Here is a 14,929-nt window from a genome sequence, read left to right as displayed (position 1 = left end):
TTATCTCTAAATGGTTAAGGTAAGGGTTAAGGTTAGTCATTATCTCTAAATGGTTAAGGTAAGGGTTAAGGTTAGTCATTATCTCTAAATGGTTAAGGTAAGGGTTAAGGTTAGTCATTATCTCTAAATGGTTAAGGTTTGGGACCTTGAGGTTAGTCATTATCTCTAAATGGTTAAGGTTTGGGATGTTAAGGTTAGTCATTATCTCTAAATGGTTAAGGTAAGGGTTAAAGTGAGTCATTATCTCTAAATGGTTAAGGTAAGGGTTACGGTTAGTCATTATCTCTAAATGGTTAAGGTAAGAGTTAAGGTTAGTCATTATCTCTCAATGGTTAAGGTAAGGGTTAAGGTGAGGATTAAGGATAGTCATTATCTCTAAATGGTTAAGGTAAGGGTTAAGGTAAGGATTAAGGATAGTCATTATCTCTAAATGGTTAAGGTTTGGGACCTTACGGTTAGTCATTATCTCTAAATGGTTAAGGTAAGGGTTAAGGTTAGTCATTATCTCTAAATGGTTAAGGTTTGGGACCTTGAGGTTAGTCATTATCTCTAAATGGTTAAGGTTTGGGATGTTAAGGTTAGTCATTATCTCTAAATGGTTAAGGTAAGGGTTAAAGTTAGTCATTATCTCTAAATGGTTAAGGTAAGGGTTACGGTTAGTCATTATCTCTAAATGGTTAAGGTAAGAGTTAAGGTTAGTCATTATCTCTCAATGGTTAAGGTAAGGGTTAAGGTGAGGATTAAGGATAGTCATTATCTCTAAATGGTTAAGGTAAGGGTTAAGGTAAGGATTAAGGATAGTCATTATCTCTAAATGGTTAAGGTTTGGGACCTTAAGGTTAGTCATGATCTCTAAATGGTTAAGGTTTGGGACCTTAAGGTTAGTCATTATCTCTACATGGTTAAGGTAAGGGTTAAGGTTAGTCATTATCTCTAAATGGTTAAGGTAAGGGTTAAAGTTAGTCATGATCTCTAAATGGTTAAGGTAAGGGTTAAGGTTAGTCATTATCTCTAAATGGTTAAAGTGAGTCATTATCTCTAAATGGTTAAGGTAAGGGTTAAAGTTAGTCATTATCTCTAAATGGTTACGGTGAGGGTTAAGGTTAGTCATTATCTCTAAATGGTTAAGGTTTGGGACCTTAAGGTTAGTCATTATCTCTAAATGGTTAAGGTAAGGGTTAAGGATAGTCATTATCTCTAAATGGTTAAGGTAAGGGTTAAAGTTAGTCATTATCTCTAAATAGTTAAGGTAAAGGTTAGTCATTATCTCTAAATGGTTAAGGTAAGGGACCTTTGGAGTCAGTCAGATGATTACACCCATTCTCCATCCCCTTCCACAAAACTCTGGCAAAACTGAAACCTATTTAAAGGTAACAGCGCTTACTGTCGCCCTCTAGCGGTGAGTTTCCACATCATCTCCCGACGTCCCCAGACATGGATGGACGCCGAAAACTGACTTGTACAATGTAAATGGCACTGTGTAATCATTTAAGGTTTCTGTGAATTCTGATGAAAGAACTCATCCACCTGGTCAATTCATGTCCGCATGAGAAAACCTTGAGATAAGGGCAGGCGGAAGTAATATCAATCAAATGCTTATGTCACAATGTGCTGTACAGAAACCCAGCCTAAAACCCCAAACAACAAGCAATGCAGGTGTAGAAGCACAGTGGCTAGGAAAAACTCCCTAGAAAGGCCAGAACCTAGGAAGAAACCTAGAGAGGAACCAGGCTATGAGGGGTGGCCAGTCCTCTTCTGGCTGTGCTGGGTGGAGATTATAACAGAACATGGCCAAGATGTTCAAATGTTCATAAATGACCAGCAGGGTCAAATAATAATAATCACAGTGGTTGTAGAGGGTGCAGCAAGTCAGCACCTCAGGAGTAAATGTCAGTTGGCTTTTCATAGCCGATCATTAAGAGTATCTCTACCACTCCTGCTGTCTCTAGAGAGTTGATAACTGCAGGTCGGGGACAGGTAGCACGTCCGGTGAACAGGTCAGGGTTCCATAGTCGCAGGCAGAACAGTTGAAACTGGAGCAGCAGCACGGCCAGGTGGACTGGGGACAGCAAGGAGTCATCAGGCCAGGTAGTCCTGAGGCATGATCCTAGGGCTCAGGTCCTCCGAGTGAGAGAGAGAGAGAAAAGAATGAAAGAAAGAAAGAAAGAAAGAAAGAAAGAAAGAAAGAAAGAAAAAGAGAGAAAGAGAGAAAGAGAGGGAAATTCGAGGGAGCATACTTAAATTCACACAGGACATCGGATAAGACAGGAGAAATACTCCAGATATAACAGACTGACCCTAGCCCCCCGACACAAACTACTGCAGCATAAATACTGAAGGCTGAGACAGGATCACGTCAGTGACTCAACCCACTCAAGTGACGCACCCCTCCTAGGGACGGCATGGAAGAGCACCAGTAAGCCTGTGACTCAGCCCCTGTAATAGGGTTAGAGGCAGAGAATCCCAGTGGAAAGAGGGGAACAGGCCAGGCAGAGACAGCAAGGGTGGTTTGTTGCTCCAGAGCCTTTCCGTTCACCTTCACACTCCTGGGCCAGACTACACTCAATCATATGACCCACTGAAGAGATGAGTCTTCAGTAAAGACTTTAAGGTTGAGACCGAGTCTGCGTCTCTCACATGGGTAGGCAGACCGTTCCATAAAAATGGAGCTCTACAGGAGAAAGCCCTGCCTCCAGCTGTTTGCTTAGAAATTCTAGGGACAATTAGGAGGCCTGCGTCTTGTGACCGTAGCGTACGTGTAGGTATGTACGGCAGGACCAAATCAGAGAGATAGGTAGGAGCAAACCCATGTACTGCTTTGTAGGTTAGCAGTAAAACCTTTAAATATATATACTGTACCAGTCAAAAGTTTAAACAAACCTACTCATTCAAAGGTTTTTCTTAATTTTTACTATTTTCTACATTGTAGAATAATAGTGAAGACATCAAAACTATGAAATAACACATATGGAATCATGTAGTAACCTAAAAAGTATTAAACAAGTCAAAGTTATATTTTATATTTGATATTCTTCAAAATAGCCTTGATGACAGCTTTGCCTGCACGTACACAGCTTTGCACACTCTTGGCATTCTCTCAACCAGCGTCACCTGTAATCACAATCCCCAAACACATCAAAACCCTTCTCAGCAGACTTGGAACAATGCAAATGTGAACATCCAGGCTAAGCTTTCACTTGTTATAGAAATTGTCTTGTTGTCACATAGAAGACCTTGTTGTTAAGACTCTCTGTTTGGTTGTTAAGACTCTCTGTCTGGTTGTTAAGACTCTCTGTTTGGTTCTTAAGACTCTCTGTCTGGTTGTCAAGACTCTCTGTCTGGGTGTTAATACTCTCTGTCTGGTTGTTAAGACTCTCCGTCTGGGTGTTAATACTCTCTGTCTGGTTGTTAAGACACTCTGTCTGGGTGTTAATACTCTCTGTCTGGTTGTTAAGACTCTCTGTCTGGTTGTTAAGACTCTCTGTCTGGTTGTTAAGACTCTCTGTCTGGTTGTTAAGACTCTCTGTCTGGTTGTGAGGTCACAGGAAATAGACTGATCTGTTATGACGGACTGGAAGTTGGATAACAGAATAATACAGCCGGCTCCTCTTCATGTCTATTCTGTTAGGCCTTCTGACATGTTGTTCTCTGTCAGTCTTTGTTCTGCGCTTCAGTTTTCATCATGGTGGATGCAGAATTCTAATCCTGATAGGTTATAGTTGTAAAGGCTTCAGGATGTAGCCAGTACATTGACATCCACACTCTAGATAATATACAAGTCCTGGGAGAGGGAACTGTGCTTTCAGGGGAAGGATAACAGGACCTTGTCCAGAAACAACCCCCAAACCCTTAACCTCCAAGGCATCTGTGTACAGGGAGTTTAATACAAGGAATGTAATACAATATTTGATACGTTCAGGGAATTGACATGCAGTTTGGAATCACATTTTTTGAAATTCAATTATCATTCAAAATGTATTTGTTCGATTTTATTGCCCTGTGTGTGTGTTTGTCGTGAAATTTCTTTAGTTGTCGTAGAAACCCTGTGTATAGATCTGAAATGATTTGACGGTTGAAAATGTAATCTAGCCTATCAGAGGGTACATTTTACCACATTGCTTATTATACCACAATCTCTTGAGTTTTTACCTAGCAACAGGTTGTCGTCCGGCTTATATCCAATGAATTATTATGCAAATAAGACCCTCTCATTTGCATATTTATTGAGTCCTCACATCCTCTCTCCTCGCCTCCTTCTCAAACACCCATTGGATAAAAAAGTCAAAAGGCCCTCCCCTCTGACCTTCTTCTCCAATGGGCTATGAGAAGGAAGTGTGGAAAGAGAACGAGAGATGTGAAAGAAATGCAATTTAGATTAGATCCCAGTCCTTCAACAAATGTTAATGCGTTGGCCACACGATGGTGGTACAAGATTGTTTGTCATGTTTGTTTTCCAGAAATTAGCAGTTTTAGATTTTTGTTTTACTTTTGGAGGTGGCTTTTAAAAATATTTTTCAACTGGCAAAAAAACATAGTGGATCTTCAATGCAACAAATAAAATACTTTTTAAAAGGCATCTGGCAAAAGTAAATTCATCCACAAACACAAATATAATGATATGTATATATATCTTATATAACCACATTTTCACAAATGTGATGATACACTGCATGGCCAAAAGTATGTGGACAACTCTTCAAATGAGTGGATTCTGATATTTCAGCCACACCCGTTGCTCACAGGTGTATAAGTTCGAGCACTCAGCTCTGCAATCTCCATAGACAAACATTGTCAGTAGAATGGCCTTAATGAAGAGCTCAGGGACTTTTAACGTGGCACTGTCATAGGATGCCATTTTTCCAACAAGCCAGTTCGTCAAATTTCCGCCCTGCTAGAGCTGCCTCGGTCAACTGTAAGTGCTGTTATTGTGAAGAGGAAACTTCTAGGAGCAACAACGGCTCAGCTGCGAAGTGGTAGGCCACACAAGCTCAAAGAACGGGATCACCAAATACTGAAGCACGTAGCGCATTAATATAATCTGTCCTCAGTTGTAACACTCACTACCAAGTTCCAAACTGCCTCTGGAAGCAACGTCAACACAATAAATGTTCGTCGGGAGCTTCATGAAATGGGTTTCCATGACCGAGCAGCTGCACACAAGCCTAAGATCACCATGAGCAATGCCAAGCATCCGCACTTCGGTCTGCACTTCGGTCTGCAGGTAGTATAACTTTTCATTACATTTCATTACATTTCATTATAGTACAACGGTTTGATTTGTCTAATCTTAGCAATTTCTTCTTAGCTAGCTACATAGCCGTCTTTGTATCAAAGATAATTGCGTAATTATCGTATTTCGTCGTCCTAACGTATCTGCCCAGCAGCTAGCCAGCTAGCTAACGCCCACCGTCTACATAGCTAGCTACATAGCCGTCTCTGTATCAAAGATAATTGTGTAGATAATTGTGTAGTCTAGAGCGATTTTCTAGGTTACCTAGCCAGCTATTGTCATTCTTTTAACACAACGTAACGTAATCAACACTGCTAGCTAGCTAGCCAGCTAGCCCCTGAATCAACAACGCAGCCAGCTATTTGTCGTCCTTAACGTAGGAGACACTGCTAGCTAGCCAACAGCTAGCCAACGTCTACCGATTAGAACTCAACAACCCGGTCGCATTCCGCCTCGCTCCACAGGTAGTATCACATTTTCATTTCATTTCATTACAGTACAACGGTTTGATTTGTTTGATCGTAGCTAGCTACATAGCTAGCTACATAGCCGTCTCTGTATCAAAGATAATTGTGTAGTCTAGAGCGATTTTCTAGGTTACCTAGCCAGCTATTGTCGTTCTTTTAACGCAACGTAACGTAATCAACACTGCTAGCTAGCCAGCTAGCCCCCGAATCAACAACGCAGCCACTGCCAGCTAGCCTACAAAGTCAACAACGCAGCCACTGCCAGCTAGCCTACTTCAACAGTACTGTATCATTTTTAATCATTTTAGTCAATAAGATTCTTGCTACGTAAGCTCAACTTTCTGAACATTCGAGACGTGTAGTCCACTTGTCATTCCAATCTCCTTTGCATTAGCGTAGCCTCTTCTGTAGCCTGTCAACTATGTGTCTGTCTATCCCTGTTTTCTCCTCTCTGCACAGACCATACAAACGCTCCACACCGCGTGGCCGCGGCCACCCTAATCTGGTGGTCCCAGCGCGCACGACCCACGTGGAGTTCCAGGTCTCCGGTAGCCTCTGGAACTGCCGATCTGCGGCCAACAAGGCAGAGTTCATCTCAGCCTATGCCTCCCTCCAGTCCCTCGACTTCTTGGCACTGACGGAAACATGGATCACCACAGATAACACTGCTACTCCTACTGCTCTCTCTTCGTCCGCCCACGTGTTCTCGCACACCCCGAGAGCTTCTGGTCAGCGGGGTGGTGGCACTGGGATCCTCATCTCTCCCAAGTGGTCATTCTCTCTTTCTCCCCTTACCCATCTGTCTATCGCCTCCTTTGAATTCCATGCTGTCACAGTTACCAGCCCTTTCAAGCTTAACATCCTTATCATTTATCGCCCTCCAGGTTCCCTCGGAGAGTTCATCAATGAGCTTGATGCCTTGATAAGCTCCCTTCCGGGGGACGGCTCACCTCTCACAGTTCTGGGCGACTTTAACCTCCCCACTTCTACCTTTGACTCATTCCTCTCTGCCTCCTTCTTTCCACTCCTCTCCTCTTTTGACCTCTCCCTCTCACCTTCCCCCCCTACTCACAAGGCAGGCAATACGCTCGACCTCATCTTTACTAGATGCTGTTCTTCCACTAACCTCATTGCAACTCCCCTCCAAGTCTCCGACCACTACCTGGTATCCTTTTCCCTCTCGCTCTCATCCAACACTTCCCACACTGCCCCTACTCGGATGGTATCGCGCCGTCCCAACCTTCGCTCTCTCTCCCCCGCTACTCTCTCCTCTTCCATCCTATCATCTCTTCCCTCTGCTCAAACCTTCTCCAACCTATCTCCTGACTCTGCCTCCTCAACCCTCCTCTCCTCCCTTTCTGCATCCTTTGACTCTCTATGTCCCCTATCCTCCAGGCCGGCTCGGTCCTCCCCTCCCGCTCCGTGGCTCGACGACTCATTGCGAGCTCACAGAACAGGGCTCCGGGCAGCCGAGCGGAAATGGAGGAAAACTCGCCTCCCTGCGGACCTGGCATCCTTTCACTCCCTCCTCTCTACATTTTCCTCTTCTGTCGCTGCTGCTAAAGCCACTTTCTACCACTCTAAATTCCAAGCATCTGCCTCTAACCCTAGGAAGCTCTTTGCCACCTTCTCCTCCCTCCTGAATCCCCCTCCCCCTCCCCCTCCTCCCTCTCTGCAGATGACTTCGTCAACCATTTTGAAAAGAAGGTCGACGACATCCGATCCTCGTTTGCTAAGTCAAACGACACCGCTGGTTCTGCTCACACTGCCCTACCCTGTGCTCTGACCTCTTTCTCCCCTCTCTCTCCAGATGAAATCTCGCGTCTTGTGACGGCGGTCGCCCAACAACCTGCCTGCTTGACCCTATCCCCTCCTCTCTTCTCCAGACCATTTCCGGAGACCTTCTCCCTTACCTCACCTCGCTCATCAACTCATCCCTGACCGCTGGCTACGTCCCTTCCGTCTTCAAGAGAGCGAGAGTTGCACCCCTTCTGAAAAAACCTACACTCGATCCCTCCGATGTCAACAACTACAGACCAGTATCCCTTCTTTCTTTTCTCTCCAAAACCCTTGAACGTGCCGTCCTTGGCCAGCTCTCCCGCTATCTCTCTCAGAATGACCTTCTTGATCCAAATCAGTCAGGTTTCAAGACTAGTCATTCAACTGAGACTGCTCTTCTCTGTATCACGGAGGCGCTCCGCACTGCTAAAGCTAACTCTCTCTCCTCTGCTCTCATCCTTCTAGACCTATCGGCTGCCTTCGATACTGTGAACCATCAGATCCTCCTCTCCACCCTCTCCGAGTTGGGCATCTCCGGCGCGGCCCACGCTTGGATTGCGTCCTACCTGACAGGTCGCTCCTACCAGGTGGCGTGGCGAGAATCCGTCTCCTCACCATGTGCTCTCACCACTGGTGTCCCCCAGGGCTCTGTTCTAGGCCCTCTCCTATTCTCGCTATACACCAAGTCACTTGGCTCTGTCATAACCTCACATGGTCTCTCCTATCATTGCTATGCAGACGACACACAATTAATCTTCTCCTTTCCCCCTTCCGATGACCAGGGGGCGAATCGCATCTCTGCATGTCTGGCAGACATATCAGTGTGGATGACGGATCACCACCTCAAGCTGAACCTCGGCAAGACGGAGCTGCTCTTCCTCCCGGGGAAGGACTGCCCGTTCCATGATCTCGCCATCACGGTTGACAACTCCACTGTGTCCTCCTCCCAGAGCGCTAAGAACCTTGGCGTGATCCTGGACAACACCCTGTCGTTCTCAACTAACATCAAGGCGTTGGCCCGTTCCTGTAGGTTCATGCTCTACAACATCCGCAGAGTACGACCCTGCCTCACACAGGAAGCGGCGCAGGTCCTAATCCAGGCACTTGTCATCTCCCGTCTGGATTACTGCAACTCGCTGTTGGCTGGGCTCCCTGCCTGTGCCATTAAACCCCTACAACTCATCCAGAACGCCGCAGCCCGTCTGGTGTTCAACCTTCCCAAGTTCTCTCACGTCACCCCACTCCTCCGCTCTCTCCACTGGCTTCCAGTTGAAGCTCGCATCCGCTACAATACCATGGTGCTTGCCTACGGAGCTGTGAGGGGAACGGCACCTCAGTACCTCCAGGCTCTGATCAGGCCCTACACCCAAACAAGGGCACTGCGTTCATCCACCTCTGGCCTGCTCGCCTCCCTACCACTGAGGAAGTACAGTTCCCGCTCAGCCCAGTCAAAACTGTTCGCTGCTCTGGCCCCCCAATGGTGGAACAGACTCCCTCACGACGCCAGGACAGCGGAGTCAATCACCACCTTCCGGAGACACCTGAAACCCCACCTCTTTAAGGAATACCTAGGATAGGATAAAGTAATCCTTCTCACCCCCCTTAAAAGACTTAGATGCACTATTGTAAAGTGGCTGTTCCACTGGATGTCATAAGGTGAAAGCACCAATTTGTAAGTCGCTCTGGATAAGAGCGTCTGCCAAATGACTTAAATGTAAATGTAAATGTAATTATATAATCATTAACCAGATTACCCAGGATGCCATACTTCAATGAATGATAACTCAGTTCTAGAATGTTGTGAATTAATGAGAATGAAATGTAAAAAAATATATTTTGACATTCAGCCTGTATTGTAGTTGAATGCTCAGAGACACATCTTCAAGAGGCACAGTATTTACTTATTCATAGTGGTACACGCATTCACACAGTCTGGATCTATAGGATCCTTCCCCACTATATGATCGATAATGTCAAGTGATCAAATCCCAAGTATTATTATATTATATATATTAAACGTTTTATTGTTGTTGTTGAAAAACTGCACTTGTCCTCAATGCGATTTTTTTTTACAGTTGATTAAATATTCCACAGCTGTAATGTCATCAATCTAATCAGGACTTTGGGTCACAAGGTCTGGGATCCTGGGTTCTTCATTGAATGGTCTGGTAGACACTGCAGTAGAGGAGGCCATGTGTCCCTATTGTGCAAAGGACCTTACCATTGACTGTCCTTCGGATGGCAGGTAGCCTAGTGGTTTGAGCATTGGGCCAGTAACCAAAATGGTTGCTGGATCGAATCCCTGAGCTGACGAGGTAAAAAACAATCTGTCATTCTACCCCTGAACAAGGCAGTTAACCCACTGTTCCCTTAACTGACTTACCTAGTTAAATAAAATGTGAAGTGGATGGATTTCTATATCTCAGCTCCACATCACAAGGGACAGCGCCATCTTTGTTGTGTGGACCACCAAAGCCTCCATCTCCTCCAGTCAGTACCTGTTTTCAGGGAAGCCAATGGTCCAAAAAATAATAAAGTAATAAAGTAATGTAGGCACATTGTGAATTTATTTCTGATATTATCTGATGTTCAAAATGATTTCTTATCCCCTTCGTTGTGCAGAGCTTCCTTTTCTGGTAAATGCAGGGCCGTTTGTCTTTCCCAATGGAAAATGGCAGCTGCCTGAGCAATAATGAAATGATTAAAGTAGTTAGCAGATGTTTCCACTTAGCTCATTTAGATGTGCAGATAGACCAGTTTTACCAGATCATTTAAATAAAGGTTAAATAAATAAATCACTTACAAATGTAACAGCACAACATCATGCCACTTCTCCTAAAACTATTAATTAGCCAGGTGAATTTGTAGATACAGTATATCTATCCAGCCAGTTTAATTGGAATGATTAACTGACAACATTTCAATTTAACTGACAATATTTCAAATTAACTGACAACATCAAAGCAAAAGGCTACCGGCATCTGGAATCATCCCCCATTACCATTGAACTCCAAATAAGAAGTAAGTCGAGTTGGATAGGATACACCCATCGAAAATAATATGGACTGATTATATGAGTGAGTGAGTGAGTGAGTGAGTGAGTGAGAGGGAGAGAGACAGAGAGACAGAGAGACAGAGAGACAGAGAGAGAGAGAGAGAGAGGGAGAGAGAGACAGAGAGAGAGACAGAGAGAGACAGAGAGAGAGAGAGAGAGAGAGAGAGAGAGAGAGAGAGAGAGAGAGAGAGAGAGAGAGAGAGAGAGACAGAGAGAGAGAGAGACAGAGAGAGCGAGAGAGACAGAGACAGAGAGAGAGAGACAGCGAGAGAGAGAGAGAGAGAGAGAGAGAGACAGAGAGAGAGAGAGAGAGAGAGAGAGAGAGAGAGAGAGAGAGCGAGAGAGAGAGCATCTAAGGATGGGAGAGACATCACTCCCAGCAGATCTCCTTGCTGGGTGTAGTGTGGATCATGTACTGCTTCTCGTGGGGTGAGCCTGATATCACTCCCAGCAGATCTCCTTGCTGGGTGTAGTGTGGATCATGCACTGCTTCTCGTCCTGATGTTCCCCATGTCACACCTCATGTCTTAAACATTTGGAAAAGGGGACATGAAGTCAAAATGTTGATGCATCTACAAATTCAATGTTTTACACAATATCGTATCATATTGAGTGACTGACCTGTTCGTCTAATATCTTTTCTGGTAAATACAGGGCAATTTCTCTTTCCGGGTTCGCCTTTTACTAGCGAGGTTGATAACATTGATATTAAAATACCATAACCCACAGACTTGACTCTAGTAATGGTAAAATAGACTGGACTTTGGTCCATCTGCACGTCTAAAATCCTACTATGGGGATGGGATATTTCTGCTGGGATGGAGGAATTAACTGGAACGCTCAACAAGATGATCAGGACAGTCTAGGGTAAATATTAGCCCGAATAGGTGAAGTATTACAATGCACTATATGACTGTACTTCTGATTCTAATTCTGAAGAGAAAAGTTCAAACCCTTTGAGGTCACTGAAGAAGAACGACAGTGACAGTGGGATCGTCTGAATGGGATGTAAACTGAAGGATTTTGGGCACTTTGCCAGCAGACCACGATTTTCGACTTTCAGGTCCTAAATCTGTGGCATGTGATGTTTCCTGTGTCAGGCTAGTTTGGCACATTATCGACTAGCCCAGTCTGAAAAGTATTAGACTCGGGCTAGTTTAATTTCCATCCCTGCTGACATGTCTAACTGTCTTCACAGGTCATTTGATTAGTCGTGTACAATAGATTCACTCGTGGAACAAAACTGTTTGTGTTTTGTGAGCTAGCTAGCCAGCTAGGTAATATTAGCTCACTGTTTGTGTTTTGTGAGCTAGCTAGCCAGCTAGGTAATATTAGCTCACTGTTTGTGTTTTGTGAGCTAGCTAGCCAGCTAGGTAATATTAGCTCACTGTTCGTGCAGTCACTTTTCCACGTGGTGACATGCTAGCTAATGTTATCCCACCAGGGCAGGAGTATTTAGCTAAAGTTCAGCTACCTAAGTTATTTGTTCGTGTAGTCAGACTTTCCCCCAGACCCCATGGATGGTCAGATGCTAACTAGTCCATGAGGGCAGGGATTTTCAATGCTCGCTAGTTAGCGCTAATCGGTATCGTTAGGCTCATTCACTAGCATTTCACCGCCTGTCAGGAAAATCTGACTGCACCATGGTGAGATACGGTGCAACCAAATATTTTTTTATAACTAAACCTGTCTGTGTTGCAACGTTAGCTAATGTAGCCAACAAGCCAACCAAGGTGCCTAATTAGCTCGCCCACCAGGCAATATTTAGCTAGCTAGCTATACCCTTGCCCTGGTGGGCTAACATTAGCTACCTAGTCACCACATGAAAAAGTATGACAAACACAAATCCTGAGCTAATGTTAACTAGCTGGCTAGCTCACAAAGGACTTGTCACTAATAAGGTCATTATGCAGTTTTTGGACACACCTACTCATTCAAAGTTTTTATTTTATTTTTACTATTTTCTACATTGTAGAATAATAGTGATGACATCACAACTATGAAATAACACATGTGGACTCATGTAGGAACCAAACAAGTGTTAAACAAATCAAAATATATATTATATTTGAGATTCTTCAAAGTAGCCACCCTTTGCCTTGGTGACAGCCATGCACACTCTTGGCATTCTCTCAACCAGCTTCATGGGGTAGACACCTGGAATGCATTTTAATTAAAAGGTGTGCCTTGTTAAAAGTTAATTTGAGGAATTTCTTTCCTTCTTAACACGTTTAAACCAATTTTTTTTTATTTTAAATTTTACTAGGCAAGTCAGTTAAGAACAAATTCTTATTTTCAATGACGGCCTAGGAACAGTGGGTTAACTGCCTGTTCAGAGGCAGAACGACAGATTTGTACCTTGTCAGCTCGGGGATTTGAACTTGCAACCTTTCGGTTACTAGTCCAACGCTCTAACCACTAGGCTACCCTGCCACTGTGTTGTGACAAGGTAGGGGTAGTATACAGAAATTAGCCCTATTTGGTAAAAGACCAAGTTGGTATTATGGCAAGAACAGCTCAAATAAGCAAAGAGAAATGGCAGCCCATCATTACTTTAAGATATAAAGTTGAAAGTTTCTTCAAGAGGCATTGCAAAAACCAACAAGCGCTATGATGAAACTGGCTCTCATGAGGACTGCTACAGGAAAGGAAGACCCAGAGTTACCTCTGTTGCAGAGGATAAGTTCATTAGAGTTACCAGCCTCAGAAATTGCAGCCCAAATAAATGCTTCACAGAGTTCAAGTAACATACATATCTCAGCCTCAACTGTTCAGAGGAGTCAGTTGAATTGCTGCAAAGAAACCACTACTAAAGGACACCAATAATAAGAAGAGACTTACTTGGGCCAACAAACACGAGCAATGGACATTAGACCAGTGAAAATCTGTCCTTTGGTCTGATGAGTCCAAATTTGATATTTTTGGTTCCAACCACCGTGTCTTTGTGAGGCGCAGAGTAGGTGAACGGATGATCTCTGCATGTATGTGTAACAGTATAACTTTAGACCGTCCCCTCGCCCATACCCGGGTGCGAACGGGGGACCCTCTGCACACATCAACAACAGTCACCCACGAAGCATCGTTATCCATCGCTCCACAAAAGCCACCGCCCTTGCAGAGCAAGGGGAACTACTACTTCAAGGTCTCAGAGCAAGTGACGTCACCGATTGAAACGCTATTTAGCGCGCACTGCTAACTAAGCTAGCCGTTTCACATCCGTTACATATGGTTCCCACCGTGAAGCATGGAGGAGGAGTGTGATGGTATGGGGGGGCGCTTTGCTGGTGATTTATTTAGAATTCAAGGCACACTTAACCAGCATGGCTACCACAGCATTCTGCAGCTACACGCCATCCCATCTGGTTTGCACTTAGTGGGACTATAATTTGTTTTTCAACAGGACAATGACACAACACACTTCCAGGCTGTGAAAGGGCTATTTGACCAAGAAGGAGAGTGATGGAGTGCCTCATCAGATGACCTGGCCTCCACAAACACCCGACTTCAACCCAATTGAGATGGTTTGGGATGTGAAGGAAAAGCAGCCAACAAGTGCTCAGCATACATGGGAAATCCTTCAAGACTGATGGAAAAGCATTCCAGGTTAAGCTAGTTGAGAGAATACCAAGCGTGTGCAAAGCTGTCAAGGCAAAGGGTGGCTACTTTGAAGAATCTAAAATATATGTTGATTTGTTTAACACTTTTTTGGGTTACTACATGATTCCATATGTGTTATTTCATAGTTTTGATGTCTTCACTGTTATTCTACAATGTAGAAAATAGTAAAATGAAAGAAAAACCCTTGAATGAGTAGGTGTGTCCAAACTTTTGACTGGTACTGTATGTGTAGATAGTACATTTTATGTTTAGGTTTTCAATATATCACCAACTGTTTCTGCTTATTGGCTATTTATCAACATGCCTTGTCAATAAGAAGCAGCGACGAAACCATTTTCAACTTAAGTTCTATTAATATAAATTGAACTTTCAACATTAATGTCCAATGGTAATATACTAAATCGGGTAAAAAAAAAAAAACTGAATTTGTCCAAAAACGTACCATGATGATATACCAGAAATCACCCAAACGGGGTTACCCTGCCTAGATAGACCACACCGTGTCGTTTCCAATGGGAGGCTAGTGAGTGTGATAATACCACAGACATATAGAACAATGATCTAGTTATAAAACATATTTCGATATTATCTCCAGCAACATCTAAACCATTCCTCACACCGAAACTATCGGGGCATTATGCCACGTTCACTACCTAGTCGAGAAATAGGAAACTCGGACATGTCCGAAGTGCTCATTGGTTGAACGCGGCACGTGTATTACTACAACTCGTTTGTAAGTCTGTAACGTTTCTTCGTTCCGACTGGCACTTGAACGTGGCA

At 44.0% G+C, this 14,929-nt stretch overlaps 1 pseudogene; it reads right to left on the bottom strand.

Moving 5' to 3' along the window:
• Positions 1–4,855, bottom strand: part of LOC135574146 (uncharacterized) — a 10,444-nt pseudogene extending 5,589 nt beyond the window's left edge.
• Positions 4,856–14,929: the final 10,074 nt, after the last annotated feature.

This window comes from Oncorhynchus nerka, linkage group LG12, assembly GCF_034236695.1.
Source record: "Oncorhynchus nerka isolate Pitt River linkage group LG12, Oner_Uvic_2.0, whole genome shotgun sequence".
NCBI lineage: Eukaryota > Metazoa > Chordata > Actinopteri > Salmoniformes > Salmonidae > Oncorhynchus > Oncorhynchus nerka.
Note: the sequence above shows the minus strand (reverse complement) of the source record. Positions and strands in the feature narration are given on the sequence as shown.